Here is a 19,394-nt window from a genome sequence, read left to right on the forward strand (position 1 = left end):
CTTTAAGTTTGATTGATATGTGGAGTTTTATAAAAGCATGCTTCTGATAGAATATGATTATACAACAGATTGTGCTTGTTTAATGAGATTATTTTTTATTTTTTAGTTTTTTTCTTCTCAATAACTGACAAAATTTCAATAATATACATACTTATGAATAGATTTATAATAAAATATTTATCAATTTCTTGAATATATATTTTATAAATATTAATAAAAATACGTAGTCAACACATGTTTAAGAATCTCTCACAAATTTCTCAACATCTTATAGGGTAAACTAACCAGTGAAGGAACGCTAAGCTTAGCTTGCCTTTGAAAAAAATCATAAAAATTTCAAAATTTGTAATTTTAGCTAAATGATGGTGTCGACATATTTGTTATTAAATGCAAATTTCGTAAAAAAAATTTAGATAACTTACATAATATTGTTCGAAGCTTTCGGTGGTTTAAATAATAAGTTGTAAGATAACCAATTGAAGGAACAGTTCTTACAAGTGAATAAACACTAAATTTTCCAGTGAATGAACACTTAGTTTTGAGAATGTTTGATGCTCGTTAGGAATCCATAGGCCACAAAAATGTCTAAAAACAAGATTTTTCTTGGAATTACAGCATATAACCACAGTTAACGTGGAAAATGTTACTTTTTTTCAGTAATGGAATGGAAAGTAAAATATGTTTGAATACATAATTTAAAAAAATGTTTCTCATCTTTTTTTTTCCTCACAGTTTAAAAGTCCGTTCTAAATTATGAATGTTTATCACTGAGAAATCCGATGATGTTTTTATCATTATTATAATTAGATCCCTTTTTTGTTTACTCTTTTTCCCATATTTTTTGAAACTTTTTTTTAAAATCTTTTTAAGTATATTTTTTCTCTTCGTCATACTTTCTGCTTTAACTTTTTTTTCAGCTCTTTATATATCTTAAAATTTTCGTTCTTTTTCTGAGGTTAATGCAAAAAAGTAATTTATTTCTTTTTATTTTGATTTAACTTTCCTCTTTTTTCCAAATTTTTGGCCAATGTAAATGTATCTTCGAAATTTCTTTTGATTTTCCAGTACCATTTCTAGAATTCTTCACTAGATAACAAATGAGAAGAAGGAGTTTCGAAGTTTGAGTAAAATCCATCTCTCATTGACTTATATCTAGTGCGTCTTCAGCAGTACTTTTGTTTTTTCAACTAACAGTGCCTCAAGAGGACTTATCTTAAAATCAGTTTTTAAGATACTTTCATTATCAATGTTATTTCTATCAGCTTCAGTGCCAAAATTTGATTAACCGAATGTTCTTTTTGAAATAAATTCTTCCATAGGCTATTGGATATTTGGGAGATAAAACTTTTCTATCAATGTTCTTTTAAAAACTTGCAACATAACTTGAGAGATTTCCTTCTCAAGCTTTCTGAAGAAATAGTGCATCGTTACTCTCGAAGCATGTGTTTTGTTGATAAGCTGTCTTGCTCATTAACTCTTGGTGTCTGTTTTGCATGCATTTGTTAAAGTCAACGTTTCCTACATGGAATGGAAAAATATCGCATTTCATAAAAGAATTTTAACGTCATCAGTAGCATTTAGCTAATTATTGGCACAAAAGCCTGCAAAGAAATTTTCTATTCAAGCTTGTATTATTATATTTAGTTGTTATATTTAGTCAGTAAACATAGTTTATTAAGGTGTCAGAGGTATGGTGTAATAACTAATCACTACATTTATAAAGATAAATAATAAATAAATTATTCCCATGCAGCAGAGATAAGTATTAATTACGTGAAAATAACGTTAAAATGCCACAAGGTTTAGAGCAAAAAAACGTTTATTTAAAACGTTTTATTTCCGTTTCGAGTGGTAGTCTNATATTTCACACATACTGTTCATTCACTGGGAAATCTATTCCCAGTGAAGGAGCATGACTGTTCCTTCACTGGTTAGAAGTTGTTTTTTTTTTTTTTTTTTTTTTTTTTTTTTTTTTTTTTTTTTTTTTTTTTTNTTTTTTTTTTTTTTTGTATTTTTAACATAATTTTGATGTATAATATGATTAAAATTGCAAGAAAATTAAAAATCTTCTCTTATTTTCATTAACTTTAAAAAATCCCTGTAAAGGAACACTTGTTCATTCATTGGTTCATTGGTCTTCATCGGTTGGTAATCCAGCTAATAAACACCCCCTAATCTCAGTACTTGCTTATGTTATGATGCTTAAAATAAATAAAACGCAACTTCAATAACCATATATTGAATTCTCTTTTTCACAATGAGAAAAAAAACATTATTATATGCAATTAAATGTACTTTAAGCGGTAACTACAAACATTGACCTTATAATTTTGTCAAAGAAACACGGCGTTGAACAGATACTAACAAATTCAAAACTTTTTCCAGAGAAGACTCTAAGACCAGGTAACTCAATGCATTGTTAGATGACTTCTATTGTTAGGCAGTAAGCTACTGTTACCAATAAATCTAAATTAAAACGCTTAAAATCTTATTTATAAAAAAAATTTACGAAATGTTCCTTCACTGGGTTGTGTTCCTTCAATGGTTGATTTACCCTATATCGTCTTAATCTTAAAAGAAATTTCCGGAAGTGTTTCGCAGAACTATTTTACCAACTATTTAATTAAATTTTAACATTTTTAAAAATCTTATTCTTTACCCTTTTACGCTTATTATTTCTTCATTAATATACTAATAAATTTTTTTAGCACTTTAATTTAGGTTTTCTTTAAAGTAAAGTTCCTTTTTAAATTATAGTCACGTTTTTTTAAAAGAATAATTGTCTGCTAGCTAAGAATAAAATCTTGTTAAGAAATTAAAAGTATTCCGCTGTTTAAAATTATTTAATGCAAAGCAGCAGGTTATTTACTAAGCATACTACTTTTTTCGAAAAAAGAATATAAATTATTGATTGACTTTTTTATTTTTGTTGTTTCTTTTGACTTTAACATAGATTATCTACAATAGTGTTGATGTTTTATAAGCCACTACAAAGAGTATAGAGATACGGTACATAAAAAGCTGTCGAATACATAGCCAAAAATTTTAAGAGTCTTAAAATATATTATATAAAACTTATTATCTTAAATGTGGTCCTAACATCTTAGTTGTGAAATTAAATTTTTAATTATCTGTCCAAGTGTGATTCACTAATTATTTAATTATATCTTTTACTCTTTCCTTATGATACCAAGTAGATTTTTTCTTGATAATATACTAAACTATTTTGTTTAATGTTTTACTTTAGCACGATTCCTAAGATATTATTGTAGTATAATTTGTTATCAGGAAAATACCTTATTTTGTTAAGCAGGAAATACTAAAAATTCAAATTTGTGAGAAGATTACGAAGCTGTGCCAATTTTAGGATCATCTGATTTTAAAAAAATACTATAAAAAATACGCAATTTCCAAATTTATTTTAATAGAAAAAAATTAAAAAAAACGTTGCAATAAGGCTAACATACTTTTTACAGAAACTGTGAAAACTAATTTTTCCTACATTTCGTCAAAAGAGGATAAGAATGATATTGCTCCAAGGGACCTACTCAATAATTTCGCTATTTCCAGAATGAAATCTGTTTGATCGAAACATATTATTCCTTGAAAATTAAAACGAGGAAAAAAATTAACTTTTATTATTTATCGAAGATTGTTCCATTTATTTATTGATAGCGGTAATAAGGTTAAGGAAGCCCGTTAAGGAAGCCCCGTTTACTATTATACTATAAATGCATTAAATCATGTAGCTTGAATAATTTATTTTAAGCATATTATTTAATAATTTCAAGCAAATAAGAGTGTAAAAATTAAACTAGATCGAAATACTCCGAAAGTAGTCCCTAAAATATATGTAGAATAAACTTTGGAATCGATATATAAAAAATAAGTTTTCAATCAACTGCGAGTAGGGGGGAAACGCTAACTTGTTTGAAATAGTTATCCTTGTAACTATTTAATTTCATTCCTGGTGCTAGGGGACATTCCATTTTAGCATTCGACTTTTGAAATTTCAATTGTATAGGGAATTTTCTTATGTCCTTAAATTAAAATGTTATAGGTTGCAGCAAAAAAAAATTGTACTACATTGATTTTTTTGCAAAGTAGTGAATTATTATTTTTTTTCAATCCAAGAACCTGTGCCTATAGCTTATGTAAAACTTATTTTAATATCGAGTGAAATAATTTAATATGTTGTGTATCTAAATGCATAATCCCAAGAAACTTCATTGATTTAAAAAAAAATAATAGATGATAATAAAAATAGACATGTTTTGAGTTTCCAATAATAAAAGTTAAAAGTTATTCAAGCCTGACAAGTCTTGAGAATGGGTGATTATATTTGAACACTCAAACATGTCGACTTTTACTTCCCTCTCCATATGTTTTGAAGCCAGTTTAGTTTTTATCGTCAATTATACTGTTTTACATTTTGGTCTTGATCATTATTTGGATAAGGATTTTACACTCGTTAAAGTAAACATATACATTTTAATATATTAACAGGATTCATGTGGTCTTTAAAAACGGAAGAGCATCAATATTGTAAAAGTTATATTTAACTTAAAAATTAAAATTTTGAGACCAGATATTTTGAGTTAATGAAATTAAATATTTTATCTTTTAAGTTTTTGTGCCCCCCTTTCAGTATCTTAAGGATCTTACGAGCTCTCTTTAAAAAGAAAGTATCAGATATATATAAGAAGACAAAAATAATCATAGTAGCTGTGGTAAATGTAGCTTATCGTAATTGAAAAATATGCTGTGTGACATTTTATGGTGAACTTGCGAACGTAAGTTTCAGAATCTATCGAAACATGAGGATGCTATTTGCTAATCATCTTTATCCAACGAAAACCATATAACCTAAATATCTAGCAGAATGAAGCAATTTCTTAAACAATGAATCATACAATGTGCAACATATTATTTCAATATCTTATACTTAAACATAACATATTTCAATGTTTTTAAAATGCCATTAAACACTCAGCAATTCCTTGAGTTATTGAAAAAAGAAATATCGTAAATTTTAGAAAACCTTGTGATTGTGCATTAGAATTACAATACAATCTACATTTTATTTTTCAAGCACTTTTTTTTCTTCAAACTTTCTTGCCTGGAAGACTCAATTAAAGCTGTAAAAATGATTATCCCTAAAATTTTGTATATAGCTATAATAAGTTATGTTAATTTGATGTTAGTATGATACCCTCGAATAAATATAGCAAAAACAACATAATCTGAATAATATCAGATAAAAAGGTCAGATATTTAAATTCTAAAAACTTGGAAAATCATAATTAATTTATAAATCGATTCAAATCTTCTTTTAAAAGGAGATTAAAATTAAAAATTTTTGCTTTTTGGACAGAAATCAGCTAAAAAATTGTCTATTGCCTAGAAACTTCGAGATATTTTCTATTAATATTTAATTAAACCTCTCCGAGCAATCACAGAACATTATTTCAATTTTTTTACAGTCAGAGCTTGGTTGCCTAGCAACCTAGTAAAATTAAGCATCTAATATATATAATTCTCATACGTGGCTCCCAAATTTTGACTGTATTTCCTTTCCGCCGGTGGCAACGTTTGCTTCGTTTTGTTTACGTTACTATTTCTCTTACACGGCAAATCGACCTGTCCCGCAGTGGACTGATCGTTAAGACCCGGTTCCCAGCAGATTACCGAAGTCAAACATCACTGGCTACGGTCAGTGTGCGCCACTTGGATCAGTCTGCGTAGGGACCGAGGGTGTGCGGTATTGGTCCTCGTTCAACTGTGCTACCGTAAAGTGCTCGACTTCGCGTGCAGGTCGTCGGGCTACCGAAGCGGGGGTACCATCCCCTCCGCAGAGGATCAAAATTGTGATGGCATGTCTTCGGATCATCCTCCGGGATGTTTCCCAGACCGTCGCCAATAGCCCATTGTGCAGTTCTAGTGCGACGTAAATTAACAACAACAACAACAGCAGCAAATCGACCAATGATTGCCGCTAAAAATGACACATGCCAAATCTGTCTGAGGTGGCTCAACATATAGCGCTATTAAAAGCGGAAACTGAAATAACCAGAGAGCATCAGCTGCGGAAATCTCATACTATTAAACTAGGCAGAAGAGAGTAGTCTTTGGCGATAGATCTCTGTTTTAGTATTTTGTTGAAAGCGCTTTTTTTTTCACGAATTTATATATTACGAATTTTTTTGACGATTTTTGATTTATATCACGAATTATACTATAGCACATTTCTAATAGGTTTAACGAATTGCATGTCATTTATTTGAATTCAAATTTATTTTAATGACATAGTATTTACTGAAAAGATGTAATTTTTTTTTAAAAAAGTTTTAATATGGATTTTAATGACTGTTTTGAATTTTTAGAATTTTGTGCATTTGCAATGTACCGAAGTTAGTAGCGAGCGAAGCGAGCTTGGTTTGCGAAGCAAACCATATAAGATTGCAAACCATTAAGATTGCAATTTTCGGGGGTTGACGAGCGTTAGCGAGCTGGGGGCGTAGCCCACTAGTTTCTTTTGAATTAGTCAATGGGTTATCTTAAAATATTCATTTGCGCTGGCGAATTTTTTTGGCGGTTTTCTGGACTATCGCCAAATATATAAACCTTTATTGCAACCCAATTTACTACCCAATTTTTTAAAAATTTTGTTTCCCCCCCTAATTCAAGTGCGTAGATTCCAAATATGTAAAAAAAATACATGTTTATTACGTTTTTGCTTCTACGTTTTTGCTTCTGATTTCGTAACTTAATTAATAGTTATTAGCACTTATTAATCAGTATATTTGAGGTCACCCCCAAGAACCGTTAAGATTGACACTAAGTTCGTGAAAATCCGATCATTAGAACGAAAGTTATTCAGGACGATATCTTTTTTTTTGCGAACTGTACCATGCCATACATGTCATGCATATGCAACAAATTAAATATTGCCTCTGGTATAATTTTTTCTTTGTTTTTTTTTCTCAATGTTTCAGTTAACNGAGCATTCTCACCAAATGTGATTTCTTCCGAAATTCACCCTATCAGCTGCGGCAATCTCATACTATTAAACTAGGCAGAAGTGAGTAGTCTTTGTCGATAGATCTCTATTTTAGTATTTTGTCGAAAGCGCTTTTTTTTCACGAATTTATATATTACGAATTTATATATCACGAAATTATTTGACGATTTTTGATTTATATCACGAATTATACTATAGCACATTTCTAATAGGTTTAACGAATTGCATGTCATTTATTTGAATTCAAATTTATTTTAATGACTAAAAAGATGTAATTTTTTTTTTAAAAAAAAGTTTTAATATGGATTTGAATGATTGTTTTGAATTTTTAGAATTTTGTGCATTTGCAATGCACCTAAGTTAGTAGCGAGCGAAGCGAGCTTGGTTTGCGAAGCAAACCATATAAGATTGCGTAGCAATTTTCGGGGGTTGACGAGCGTTAGCGAGCAGGGGGCGCAGCCCACTTGTTTATTTTGAATTAGTCAATGGGTTATTTTAAAATATTCATTTGCGCTGGCGAATTTTTTTGGCGGTTTTCTGGACTATCGCCAAATATATAAACCTTTATTGCAACCCAATTTACTACCCAATTTTTTAAAAATTTTGTTTCCCCCCCTAATTCAAGTGCGTAGATTCCAAATATGTAAAAAAAATACATGTTTATTACGTTTTTGCTTCTACGTTTTTGCTTCTGATTTCGTAACTTAATTAATAGTTATTAGCACTTATTAATCAGTATATTTGAGGTCACCCCCAAGAACCGTTAAGATTGACACTAAGTTCGTGAAAATCCGATCATTAGAACGAAAGTTATTCAGGACGATATCTTTTTTTTGCGGACTGTACCATGTCATGCACATGCAACAAATTAAATATTGCCTCTGGTATAATTTTTTCTTTGTTTTTTTTTCTCAATGTTTCGGTTAACGCGTTTCAATCCTAAGCCGGTTCTCAAGTACATCTTTTTCATACATTTACTTGTACCAAATCGCATTAAAATATGTATTCTTCATAAAATGCATATATTTTTGTTATGTTAATTTCAGTTTAGCGGGGTTTTTAAAATTCATCTCTCTGAACTAATATAAATTACTTATTTGCGTTTCTCTTTTTTTTTTAAAAAGAAAAAAAAAGAACGAAGCAAGAATGCTATGGATATTCAATGGCTGCCGCTCAATATGATTCGAATGTGCATACATTATTTATCCGAGCATTCTCGATAAAAAAAATTAATAGTAGCTTGGTTTACGTCTTTCTTTCAAAGGAATATTCAGACTGTTACGAATTCATTTATTTTTCAAACGATTCAATTTGTTTTTCAAATTAAACATAAAATTGGGAATTCCATTACGCATAAAGAAGTACTAATTTCGATTGATAACAGAAAACTAGTTTTAAATTATTGATGGTATACCCAATGAGATTGAATTTCAATAGCTTTTATAGTTTCTGGCTGAAAAAAAAATCTGAAATCTGAATCTGAATTCGCATTTTAGATTTAAAATTTAAATTGCGAAATAGATATTTTTACATGGATTTTTTGTTACAAAAGATGTTAAAACTCAATAAACGTACGTCTAGAAGTTGAAGCTTTCTGAATAGACTACAGATCTTATTCATCAGGATTTTCAAGAAGGAGGTACAAGCTATGCTGAAAAACAGCATAAATTCAGAATGTATATAGTTAAGCTGATACGTTTAATGTTTTTTTATTTCTACATTTATATCGCGTACTACATTTACCAAGCTAAAATACCTATCGAATCAATTTGAATAAATACATAACATAAAATATTCTGTTCAATTCAAAATATCCAGATTAAATATTTAAAGTAATTAAAATTGCAGCTACCGAATCATGTAAATTATTGAAATCATATTATTTTGATCTGTAGTATCAAAAAAAAGGATAAAAATTGCACATTATGCAAATGCGGTTTTAAAATATTAACTATTGTAGCAATTATATGATGTAAATGTTTCAATCTACTGGGTGTTTCCCTAATGACCGACAATTTGCAAAATCAATGAAAGAAGAAAGAGGGCTTTTGAGATCTGAAGAAACAAGTGATTTATTCTCACCCAAGTTTCAAAATTAGTTACGAAGAGCACTATAAGATGACGTAGTTGTCCGAAAATGTTTTCTTCCTAAATTCAGACGATTCCAATAAACGTGAGTTTTTGTTTATTATGTATCCAGACGGCAAGATATTGTTCCTAAAATTTGTAGTTATTTTAAAAACAATGTTTTTAATGTAACCAATAAGAACACGTATGGTGTGAATTGCATGTAATAAACAAGTTGTTGCAAAACTTTTTATTATGTTAAATGATAAAATAATTTAAAATTACTAATTAATGATAAAATAATTTTTAAAAAAACAAAACAATAACATTTTTATAACAACAATGTTTTTACACTATACCAATTGATTCATGCAAAAAATTTCTGCAAGAATTTTCGATACAAATATTAAGGGTGTTAAATTTTTTCTGTACTTAAGAAAATGTCAAAATCTATCGATTACTTTCTTTTACAGAACTTTGTGTATCAAAATGTTTTTCGAAATATGTTATTATATAATGNATTTTCTTACAGCATTTGTTACGCAATGTTGAAAATCCCCGATCAAATTACGATGAAAAGTATTGGCTCATAGTGCAGCATCTATAAAATCCATTTTTACTGTAAAATTTCATACCTTAATCTTTACAATAATAATTTTTAGTTTCAGTGATTTCACTGTATATATTACTGTAAATATAGCGGAATATAATAATTTTTGTTCCGTAAAATTTTACGGTAAAATTATATTTTACGTTTAAAAAGTATCTTCACTCAGGGTGCCAGTAGTTTTCACCATAATTTGATCAGGGGTATTTTATAATATGTAGAAATTTTTATTTACAGTTTTCAAATTAATAAGTAATGTTTTTGATGGATTTTTAAAAATTAAGATATCATACAGCTATTATATAATTCTAAGTAATTTTCTAGTCTGTGCTGTCTTCAAAAACGAAAAGCTTCATTAAAGTAAAAACACTATAAAGTTTCATTCAACAAGAAGAATGAAATTGAAAGGAAATTAAAAAAAATCATTCTAATTTCATTTTTATTGGATAAAAGTGTCCTTTTTCTAAAAAAAATATGTGTAATTTACTGTAGGAAACATCTGAAAAAGAGTAAATAATCCTTTTACTTAATTCTGATTTATTGAAGGCGAATTTCATGGGCTTGGAAACTAAGCCACTTTATCTCTTGTTAAGATTTTTCTTTTTACCCTCAATCTTTTAACTACGATGTGATTTAATTGCTTTTTTTTCGTTTTATTTTGTACTTACAACGAGGTTTCTGGAAAAAAAAACTTTAATCCCAACAATTTTTTTTTTAAAATTATGTTACATCTAAGAAATTACAAACAGAAAACTTTGTTCATTTTCGGAAAATCCATTTATTTTCTTTCTATATTTAAAAATAACAACCTTATAGTTTATTCTTATTTGTCGCTTTTTCTTCCTGGGAATTGTAAATATATGTATATCAATAGTGGTTATAACAGTGGCTTGCACCTGGAGAATTGTTTGCATGACTGATACATTATCGACAGACGGAGTAGGTTATATGAGATAAAAATGACATTTTTGACAGAAAAACTGCCTTTTATTGAGCATTTGGATAAAAAAGGAAAAAAAAAGCACACTTTGTGTATATGACAAAAATAAATGAAAGAAAAGCGTTTCCGTAAAAGAAAATCATTTTTCGTAAGGGATAAGGTCGCCCATAACGGTCAGCAACATTAAACACTTTTGAAAGATCGAGTCAAGGAAGTCATTAATGAAGGGCTGGGGTATTCTGTCCCACTCCTCCTGAGAAGCACTTTCCAGTTCTTGGAGAGTTTGTAGTAGAAGTAGGCGTACAGCAATTCATCTGTGTAGAATGTCCCAAACATGCTCGATTGGGTTCATGTCCGGAGAACACGCTGGCCAATCCATTCGTGTGATTCCTTCTCTCCAAACGAAATCATTCAATAAGTTAGCACAATGAAGCCTGCAATTTTCTTTCATTAACATGAAGTCATCTCCAATTGCTGCAGCGAAATGAGCTGCAAAAGTTCACAGAATTTTATTCCGATATAGATGACCGGGCAGAGCTCCATTTCGAATGATACGGAGAATCGTGCGACTATCAATGAGATGACAGCATAGACCATCCCTCACACACGCCAAATCTTACACTTTCATGAACGAGTGCAAGATTTTCTCTAGAGCCACGTTCCCTTCAGATGAAATACTCCTATTATCAGGATGAACAGAAAAACGGGATTCGTCACAGAAAAGAATATTGCACTATTCATTTCTCCACCAGTTCACATTCTCTGTTGCCCACTCCCTGCTGTTGACGAGACACACACCATTGGTCTGCGAGAATACAGACCTGCAGCGTGAAGGTACTTTTGGACAGTTTGTGTCGAAACTGTGGTGCCAGTAGCCGAGCGCAGGTGTGGTTGAAGAAGAGTCGCACTCATATTTTGATGTCTAATAGCCGTTAGCGTTAAATGACGGGCGTCAGCGGGCGTTGTTAAACGTCTACTGCCTTGCCCTGATCTTCGGTCTGCATTTCCAGTATCACACTTTGTGAAACTCCAATATATTTGGTCCCCTCTAACCAGTCAACAGCTCTCCAAGCTTCTGATTCGGTTAAATGACTTCGTTGAGACATTGCACTCATCGAAACAACGCGCTTACTGAATGTCCATCATTCTTTTCCGCTGTGTCGTACATAAAGTTGAAAGCGAAATCAATTTCGCTTCAGCTAATGCGTCGTCTTCGAAGTCAAACTCAAATTCCGCATGCTGCAAAGTTTGAATGAGAAAAATTTGCATTTGTGACTCTCTTCTTCAATTGCATAGAAAAAAAATTTTTTTGATTTAAAAAATTAATTGCTTTGACTAAACTAAAATAAACTAAATAAATTTATTGAGATTTTCAATAAAATTGCGATTTCATTCGCATTATGGACTGCGAATAAGATACAAGCACATTTAACTCAATTAAGAAAAAAAATCAAAACAAACAGGGAAAGAAATAAAATATGAAAAAAAAACTTTTAGAGCGAAGTAGCAAGAAATTAAAAAGAACTATATTAATTAATAAGAAATTAAAAGAAAAAAAAGCAATAATCAATATTAGAAAATATAACAACGAAAATCCGAACTAAATTTTCGCTTCACATTTTCCTATTTGTGCTTTATTTGCCTTTTTCTTTTTTGTTATTTATTTCTTTGAGAAAATTTTACTTGCGTTTCGGTTTCTTTTTTTTTTCCCCTTGGTGCTTCTTACACTATTACACTTATATCACTTATATATTTTTCTCTGGCCATATTCAGACAATATTAGAAAGCACTATTTCTACGTGACAGCTGAGGACAGGATTATATCTTTTTTCTTACATTTTCTTATTTTAACAGGTTTTTAATTTTTTTTTCAAATTTTTATTTATTTCTGAATTTTGTTTCAAATTTTTATTGCATTTCTTGATATTTATTTCTTTTTCTACTCAAAACTTCTTTTCTCTTTCCTCAACTTCATTCTATTTTTATCTTCTTTTATGGGTCCGATGTGCTTGTATCTAATACGCAGCTAATAAAACGTAATCTATCTTATAAATTCTTAATTTGTCTATGAAATTTTCTTATTTCCTTCCTTCATAATTACTTTATATACCTTATTACCTTATTTCTTCTAAAACAGACGTAATTAGTCTTAAACTAGGTTTTGTAAATGCGCAATGCCTACATCACAAATATTTGAAACGAAACTTTTAATTTAAGTAAATAAAAATAAATAAATAAATAAATATGCTCCACACAAGCGTTCCTGAAAAAGAAAAAAAAAGGGTTTGGAGTTTTTATAATGTAAGAATGAGAAAACTTTTCTTGGTTGTGTGTTCATCGACCGCTCTACCAAACTATAGTTTCCCCATAGTTGCATTCATTGAGAAAATAAACACCCACTAAAGAGGGCCACTTGATTCCCGCATAATCATCAATCACGGGGAACAACGGAATAGCCGTCACTTGCACTGATAAGACTTAATTTAGCTGCTGCTCTTCATATAAATGACCCTCCCTTTCAAGGCGTTGTTATATATCACCTATCATTGATACCTAATAAAAATTGAGTACTCAAAAACAGTCCAGGAAGAAAATATAAATTAATTAAAACTTAATTTGAAGGTATGTTTTCGTGCCTTGTCATTGTTTGTATTTGTGATACTTAGTGTTTCACTATGGATCTTTAAATTACTGTCAATTTTTATTTGAATCATTGAAGATACATTGAAAACAAATTTTCAATTCTTATTGATATTTGACAAAATAATGTTTGCTCTTCAAATAATATTCAATTCTAGAAACATTTTTAGATACATCATAAATAAAATGTAATACGTTTCCTTCAATGTGATTAAAATTTAAAATTTCTTGCTCCATAAGATTTTTTTTCTTTTTAATGTAACAACTTATAAAATCACTGGGACTATATATTTCTACAGCAGAATTTTCTTTACTTAGGGCAACTCTCGAGGAGGTCGGCCTAGTTTGAAGGAGGAGGTGTATATTTTGATGTCATAGAATAATATTTTCAAAACATTGAACTACTCTTATGGCAATGGTTGCAATGGTTTTTCCGGTGAAAAAAAAAGAAATATATTTCCAATTAATAAAACCCAAATATACGATATTGAAACCATTCATTTGGTAATTTTTCCATTCATACGGAGATAATTTACTGAAAATTATGATTCTCAAAATTATAGTTTTTATTATCATACATAAAGTAAAAAATACAAAACTCAAAAGTAAATTCAACCGAATAAATGGTTTTTATGACGTACTTTAAGTTATCATAAAAAATTGCCAAATATTGCCACTTCCAAATTTTATCACACATTAAAAAACCATATCTTATTTTTAATTTTGCCAAAAACATCACCCAAGAGCTTCAATAAGAATTACCGACTTTTTTGTGTCCCCTTAGAGCCCGAAACATGGTAAGTTTATCCTGATAGTTATGACCATGCTTTTATTCGGTGTGTAAGTTAAATGGGAGTACTTTGTTTTTTTTAATATTTTTACTTTATAACCGTCGTTGAACAGCCGACAGCATTTTAGGTGTACGACTACTAATTTTCAACACCGTAGCCTTGTGATTTTGAACCCAATCCAGAAGACTAGGAAACTCCTGAATCAAATATTGGGAGAAATTTTCTGGCGCGGAGGACTTTTAGATGGAACTAACCCGCATTTGCGTTTCATGGAGAGGAAAACCACGAAAACCACCCACTGCTAGCGTGACGGTAAGAGGACTCTAACCCGTGATCCGTCTACCCCTGAAGATATTTAACGTGTGCACTGTGGCCGGTTCGAGCCGGTTGCAGAATTCGTATCGACCAGTCATTGCTGGAATTCGAACCCGTTTCACCACATTTAAAGGCGAACGCTCTATCACCTTAGTCATCCATGGAGCGGGGTACTTTGTTTTTTTATTTTATGTAACATCAGTCGTTGTGAACAGCCGACTCAAGTTTGGGTTTACGACTATTAATGTTCAACGCCGTAGCCTCGTAATTTTGATCCAATCCAGAAGACAAGGAAACTCCTGGATCACTACTCCCAGAGGTATTTATTTGTTATGGGAACATGGAAGAATTTGCTACACGGCAGATTTAACGTGCATCAGTCACCATTTACTACACGGGGAGTCTTCGGCCGACGGGGATCGAACCCACGAACTCTTTGACATAGGCCCAGTGCCCTACAAGCCAGGCTATCCCGGCCCCCGTACTTTGTTTCAAAAATCCAATTCTACAATAAAAAAGAAATGCTCTTATTTAAGATTTTGAAATTGTCTCCTCGTCACCAGTGGGGTAAGGTTGGTCACATTTATCAAAACCAAAACAAAAGAGAAAGTATAAGTATAAAAAAAAACTGCAGTTATAAAATTGTTAAGAACGAAATTGGCATCGCAGATTTGTTAAAAAAATCTCTGCATAAAGCAAAATTAATTTCTTAGTGAATTTTTTACTCTAAATTCAGTTCACACCTTTAAAGAAGGGAATTACGGAATAAAGAATAGTTTTTCCAATAAAAGAGGAAATTTACATTTTCTTTCGCCGCAAATCCGGCACAAATAAAAAAGAATGAAATCGGTAAAATTGCAAGAGATTAAAATATTTTCTCCATTGAAAATGTGGTAATAGTGCAAACAAGCGTTCGTGACATTCTTCATATTTGAAGTTTTCAAAATTCGGTGGCAGCAGTTTTGAAAAACTTAAGAGTTTGTCTATCTTCTACACTTATAAATATAAGAAAACCGAATAAAGACATTTTCCTTGCCCGTAAGTTAAAGAAATTTAATAACATCACGTAACGGTGTGCATTAAGCGAATAACAAAATCTATAGAGGTATTTTTTTTTCCTTCCTGAATTGTGTTAAAAGACATTTTTTGATTTAATAAAAAAAAAAACAATATAATATTTTCTATCACACGTTAGAGTAACATAAACTTGTATTTAAAATTAAATCCTTGAAAATATACCACGAATTTCGGTAAATATATTTTTCTGTTTTAAAAAATATGTTTTAATGTTTTATATGTATTATTTATATCTTAAGTAATGTAATTTTATTTTCTTCCTACATTTGCTTCAGTTTATTTTGAAAAATTTTTAAATTAGGTTAAGTAAAAATCAGTTTCTTTCTTTTTTTCCCCCAGTAGTTTCGTTTCTTCCTACAGCTTTGTTTCGTCCTAGGGCTCATTTAGGAACTTTAAAAAAAAAAGAAAATCAAACTATACATGTCTAAGTTCAGTGGATAACTAAACTCTTGGAGGTTCTGGCATATTTTAGCATACTTTCGATAAAGAATTCTTAGCCTTGAGATATTCAAAATAATACTTAATTCCATAAGTTAACTTGATTTAAATATATATGTCATAATTGGGGATTTCAACTGTAAATAAATTAGTATGGTTAATTTCATAATAAATTTATAACAATCATCTGCTTAGCTTGAGAATAAGAAATTGATTCTGATTTTAAAATAATAGCTGTCTGTATAGTGAAAAGTTTGAGAAATTATTAAAAATGAATAAAAACTATTTTGTGGCCATAGAAAGTTGCGATTGGAACATGGAATTTTGGAAGATGCACACCTTTCTGCTACGTCACTGAGCCGCTTTCACTTTAAGAAAACATGTTCTATCAGGTATATAGGTTTTAGATGAGAAGCTTATTATAAATAATTAGAGAAAGAATAAAAGTTAGAAAGACTATTCTCATAATGTTAATAAGATCCGTTTCGATCGCGTTTGAAACCAGCGAATTCTCACGTCAGTCATACAGAAATTTTACCGACACTCAACGATACAGAAGTTATTTCGTTTTGAGAAGAAAAACTAATCACGAGTTAGAAAATAACGTTTTGTTACAGTTTTGGAAAAAGGATGTTTATGCATCAGTTGATGAAAGTGTTGAAACTATTATTGTTGGTCGGTTACTTAAGGTCGATTACTTAGACGGTTACTAAAGCTGAAGATGGCAAAACAGAGCCATAACCAATGTAAACATTTGCAGATGGCTCTGAAGCTTTTGAAACAATGAGAAACTTACTGCGTAAAAGGGAACGTAAAGCAATGAATGACAATTTTTTACGAATGTTAGCAATTTATTGCTCGAGAAGAAAAGAGTCTATTCAGAACAAAATTTTCACATATTTTAAATAAATAATTGTGTTTATACTTCCTTCTTCTGAGACATAAATTTTTTCCCGCTAATTACATAATTTTTAAATTAAATTTGTTTTTATATTTATTACAGACTTATTAATTTTTGAGTAGATTATTTCTTTATTACTTATCATACATTTTTAAGTGATTCTTAATATTTTTGTATTGAACCGTATTCATCATTTTCCCGTATCTATCGTTCGTAATTGTTGTAGTTTCTAATGCTATTGCCCAATTACCAGAAAGCCTGCTTTGCGAAATCAAGCGAATTTAAGGCAGATGGTGCGTATCTTGTTTTTCAGTGTCGCCATCTATCGCCAAGAATACGACTTCAGTCATGCGTACGTCACATCCCGCTTATAGGGCTAACAAATTCATACATCCACTTATTCATCCACAGATCGTAATTTTAAACTGAATCACAGAATGATCAATCTCCAATTCAGTATGCTCAGAGGTATTGATTTGTTATGGTAACATTGAAGACTTTGGTTCCCGACAGATTTAACATGCACCAGTAACCATTTACAACACGGGGAGGCTTCGGCCGGTGGAGATCGAACTCATGTCCTCTTGGACCAAGGTCCTATGAACTAACAACCATGATATCCCGGCCATCGTTCGTAATAAATAGTCCGATGCGATAGAATTAATCGAGATCCACCTGTATTGCATTACACTTGGTTTTACTATTATGTTAAATAGGAAACAAACAAAAAATTATTTACACGGTAAAAAAACACGTGTTAAAGTATTAGAAGTCTACAAAAAAACAAAATCAAATCCTAAGTGATTACTAAGCATTTCATAATGACTCACATTCATCAGTTTTGCGTATCTATCTTTCGCAATGAATAGTGCGATGAGAAGCGATCAATTGAGGGTCTACATTACACTTTTCTTTAGGGCCCTGTTGGATAAAATAAATAACCTAGATAACGAAAAAAAAAACAGAAAAATATTTTACAGGATTTAAAGAAAAAAAAGCATGTAATAGAAGTCCACGTAACAACAAGAATCTAATCCCACTACGAGCTTCTATAGAACATAATTAATTTATGTTTTGTTATTTATTAGTTGTAACTTAAAACTGAAATGTTCTTGAAAAATTAATAAGATTTCTATTAGAGAATTAATGTATTTATTTCTGAATTTTCCCACCTCAGTTCTGTTATTTCAGACTACTTTAAATATCATTGCAAGTTGCTCAATAGAGAAAAAAATAATTAGCTGCATTTTAATAAATAAATTAGTTTTTGAGAGGGAATGTTCGTTATTTACATCTTCAAGCTTATCTTTTACAGAGTTTATAATACCATTCGTTTCAGAAGCATTACGATAGTATGTTCGAATCATTAATAAAGGAGAAAAGCTTAATTCTGATGAAAAAGCAAAATCTTTGAGATAATTCTTTCAATAATGGAGGTTCATTAGAAATAACTGTAAAAGTTTCTTCGTTATAATGTGATTGTGCTCATAAACTAATTCCTTAGGGAAGGAATTAATGAACTGGTTTTAATTAATAATTTTTTTTTCTAAAATGAGAAAATTGAGATGGAGTTAGAGATATTTGCATGTTAAGGCTAATTAAATAACATTTTTTTTTAGTGAAAATTAAGTTATGATTGTGGAAGATTAGTCTAGTAATCTTTAAGGGAATTATTTCTTTTAAAATTTTACCAATAACAACAATATAATATGTATATAATTATTAAAATACAATTAATGTCCTAATCAAGGTTTGTTTTCATCATTGGATTTTATTTCTACACTCTTTTAATTTGATTAGCTGATCAGTTAGAAAAATTATTTCCAAAAAAAAAACATACATCAGTTTAATTATTATTGTACAGTTAGTTTGATATGCACGTTGTACAAAATTCTGACATTTTATTTAAATAAAAAAAGAGGTATTTCAAGCTTTTTCAATTACGAGAAGCACAGGAATTTTTAAAGGAATAAATATTAGAATCTTGTTCCAATTAATATATTGTAAAATATTTTACCTAATGAAAATGAGATAATATAAAAATAGATCACAAGTAACAATGCGCAAAGATAAAATATACATTGAAGGGAATATAAAATAATCGAAATTGATAATATTTTTAATGAACTATAATAATGACTGTTGTCCCGGTACAGAAGTTTATTCCGGTACAGAAGTCCCGGTACAGAATTTATCTTTGATTTCAACGCAGTCAGAAAGAGATATTTGTTGAAAAAGATTAGTTAAAAAAAAACAAGTATGTAGCCAAATTAAGCAATCTTATTCATGAAAAGTTCATGATTTTCAAAATAAACTTGAATTTACTTAAATCCCGGGAACAGAGTTAGTCAATTTGCAGAGCAATCTACATAGATCTAAATTTGGCGATTTTTATAACATGCGATAAAATTTTGTACTTCTGGTAAATTATGGATTCCGTGAAAGAGTTAAATGAGTTCTATGAGTTAAATTAGTTTAAACAGTATTCTTTAACACTTTTAAAATTTGAAGTAAAATTTTAAGGAGAGAGAAATAAATATTATATCTATCTATCTATCTATCTATCTATCTATCTATCTATCTATCTATCTATCTAT

Source organism: Parasteatoda tepidariorum, chromosome 1 (genome assembly GCF_043381705.1).
Source record: "Parasteatoda tepidariorum isolate YZ-2023 chromosome 1, CAS_Ptep_4.0, whole genome shotgun sequence".
Classification (NCBI taxonomy): domain Eukaryota; kingdom Metazoa; phylum Arthropoda; class Arachnida; order Araneae; family Theridiidae; genus Parasteatoda; species Parasteatoda tepidariorum.